Source organism: Oncorhynchus masou, unplaced genomic scaffold (genome assembly GCF_036934945.1).
Source record: "Oncorhynchus masou masou isolate Uvic2021 unplaced genomic scaffold, UVic_Omas_1.1 unplaced_scaffold_1397, whole genome shotgun sequence".
Taxonomy (NCBI): Eukaryota; Metazoa; Chordata; class Actinopteri; order Salmoniformes; family Salmonidae; genus Oncorhynchus; species Oncorhynchus masou.
In genome coordinates this window covers 130,126-133,632 of record NW_027003897.1, presented here as the reverse complement: position 1 = coordinate 133,632, position 3,507 = coordinate 130,126, and positions in this window count along the sequence as shown.

Sequence of the window (3,507 nt, the reverse complement as noted above, 5' to 3'; positions counted from 1 at the left end):
TGCCTGTTTGGAATAGAATACCTGTTTGGAATAGAATGCCTGTTTGGAGTAGAATGCCTGTTTGGAATAGAATGCCTGTTTGGAATAGAATGCCTGTTTGGAATAGAATGCCTGTTTTCATTGGTAGAATGCCTGTTTGGAGTAGAATGCCTGTTTGGAATAGAATGCCTGTTTGGAGTAGAATGCCTGTTTGGAATAGAATGCCTGTTTGGAGTAGAATGCCTGTTTGGAGTAGAATGCCTGTTTGGAGGAGAATGCATGTTTGGAGTAGAATGCCTGTTTGGAGGAGAATGCCTGTTTGGAGTAGAATGCCTGTTTGGAATAGAATGCCTGTTTGGAATAGAATGCCTGTTTTCATTGGTAGAATGCCTGTTTGGAGTAGAATGCCTGTTTGGAGGAGAATGCCTGTTTGGAGTAGAATGCCTGTTTGGAATAGAATGCCTGTTTGGAATAGAATGCCTGTTTTCATTGGTAGAATGCCTGTTTGGAGTAGAATGCCTGTTTGGAGGAGAATGCCTGTTTGGAGTAGAATGCCTGTTTGGAGTAGAATGCCTGTTTGGAGTAGAATGCCTGTTTCGAGGAGAATGCCTGTTTGGACTAGAATGCCTGTTTGGAGTAGAATGCCTGTTTGGAGTAGAATGCCTGTTTGGAGTAGAATGCCTGTTTTCATTGGTAGAATGCCTGTTTGGAGCAGAATGCCTGTTTGGAGTAGAATGCCTGTTTGGAGTAGAATGCCTGTTTGGAGTAGAATGCCTGTTTGGAATAGAATGCCTGTTTGGAGTAGAATGCCTGTTTGGAGAAGAATGCCTGTTTGGAGTAGAATGCCTTTTTGGAGTAGAATGCCTGTTTGGAGTAGAATGCCTGTTTGGAGTAGAATGCCTGTTTCGAGTAGAATGCCTGTTTCGAGGAGAATGCCTGTTTGGACTAGAATGCCTGTTTGGAGTAGAATGCCTGTTTGGAGTAGAATGCCTGTTTGGAGGAGAATGCCTGTTTGGAGTAGAATGCCTGTTTGGAGTAGAATGCCTGTTTGGAGTAGAATGCCTGTTTGGAGTAGAATGCCTGTTTCGAGGAGAATGCCTGTTTGGACTAGAATGCCTGTTTGGAGTAGAATGCCTGTTTGGAGTAGAATGCCTGTTTGGAGTAGAATGCCTGTTTGGAATAGAATGCCTGTTTGGAGTAGAATGCCTGTTTGGACTAGAATGCCTGTTTGGAGGAGAATGCCTGTTTGGAGTAGAATGCCTGTTTGGAGGAGAATGCCTGTTTGGAATAGAATGCCTGTTTGGAGTAGAATGCCTGTTTGGAATAGAATGCCTGTTTTCATTGGTAGAATGCCTGTTTGGAGTAGAATGCCTGTTTGGAGTAGAATGTCTGTTTGGAATAGAATGTCTGTTTGGAATAGAATGCCTGTTTGGAGTAGAATGCCTGTTTGGAATAGAATGTCTGTTTGGAATAGAATGCCTGTTTGGAGTAGAATGCCTGTTTGGAGTAGAATGCCTGTTTGGAATAGAATGCCTGTTTGGAATAGAATGCCTGTTTGGAGTAGAATGCCTGTTTGGAGTAGAATGCCTGTTTGGAATAGAATGCCTGTTTTCATTGGTAGAATGCCTGTTTGGATTAGAATGCCTGTTTGGAGTAGAATGCCTGTTTGGAGTAGAATGTCTGTTTGGAATAGAATGCCTGTTTTTATTGGAAGAATGTATGTTTGGAGTAGAATGCCTGTTTGGAGTAGAATGCCTGTTTAGAGGCGAATGCCTGTTTGGAGTAGAATGCCTGTTTGGAATAGAATGCCTGTTTGGAGTAGAATGCCTGTTTGGAATAGAATGCCTGTTTGGAATAGAATGCCTGTTTGGAGTAGAATGCCTGTTTGGAGTAGAATGCCTGTTTGGAATAGAATACCTCTTTGGAATAGAATGCCTGTTTGGAGTAGAATGCCTGTTTGGAATAGAATACCTCTTTGGAATAGAATGCCTGTTTGGAGTAGAATGCCTGTTTGGAATAGAATGCCTGTTTGGAGTAGAATGCCTGTTTGGAATAGAATGCCTGTTTGGAGTAGAATGCCTGTTTGGAGTAGAATGCCTGTTTGGAGTAGAATGCCTGTTTGGAGTAGAATGCCTGTTTGGAGTAGAATGCCTATTTTCATTGGTAGAATGCCTGTTGTCTGGATTGTGGCTCTCTGGCTACGCTAAGTAGCACTATCGCTCTACTTAACCTCGGGTCAACGTCTCACCCAACTGCTCTACAGTGGATCCGCAACTTAGCTTTGAGAGAATCACAAGAGAGAGTGTATTTTAAATAGCCTGGATGATCCACGGGTCAAACACACTTTGGCCTGCATCCCAAATGCAGACCTATTCCCTATTTAGCACACAACTTTTGACCAGAGCCCTATGGGGAATGGGGTTTCATTTGGGATGCATCCCATGAACACACTTCTGTTTTTTTTTGTTTTTTTGCATGAAGGATGGCCAATCAACGGTTTATTTCGTTTTTGAAAAGCAGCAGAGTTAAGTTGGCAGTGGCTCAACTCCCATCCCCCCTGCTGTGTTACAGACCCAACTGACTGGCTAGCTGTGTTACAGACCCAACTGACTATCTAGCTGTGTTACAGACCCAGCTGACTGGCTAGCTGTGTTACAGACCAAACTGGCTAGCTGTGTTACAGACCCAACTGGCTAGCTGTGTTACAGACCCAGCTGACTAGCTGTGTTACAGACCAAACTGGCTAGCTGTGTTACAGACCCAACTAACTGGCTGTGTTACAGACCAAACTGGCTAGCTGTGTTACAGACCAAACTGGCTAGCTGTGTTATAGACCAAACTGGCAAGCTGTGTTACAGACCAAACTGGCTAGCTGTGTTACAGACCAAACTGGCTAGCTGTGTTACAGACCAAACTGGCTAGCTGTGTTACAGACCAAACTGGCTAGCTGTGTTACAGAGCCAACTGACTGGATAGCTGTGTTACAGCTCAGCACCACAGAAGGCCCAGCTGATTGGCTAGCTGTGTTACAGCTCAGCACCACAGAAGGCCCAGCTGATTGGCAAACGAGCCATGGCGTCCTGTCACTGTCACTGTCTCTTCTCTTGTCACTCTGTCTCTTCACCACTTGACGTGTCGGAGGCCCAACTAACCTACCAAGGCCTTATGACACAAGCTGACAGACCACGTGGAGGGGAGATTGGGGACAAATGAAACAAGAGAAACACACTGTTACATTTGTCCCAGCTCTCCCTCTATACATCAAAGGTATTTTGACAAGTAACTACTATTGTTGTTTTTGTAAATATCACCTTTATTTAAACAGACAGTCCAATAGAGAACAATACCAGCTGTTGTTTTTGTAAAAATCACCTTTATTTTAACAGGCAGTCCAATAGAGAACAATACCAGTTGTTGTGTTTGTAAATATCACCTTTATTTTAACAGGCAGTCCAATAGAGAACAGAACCAGTTGTTGTGTTTGTAAATATCACCTTTATTTTAACAGGCAGTCCAATAGAGAACAGA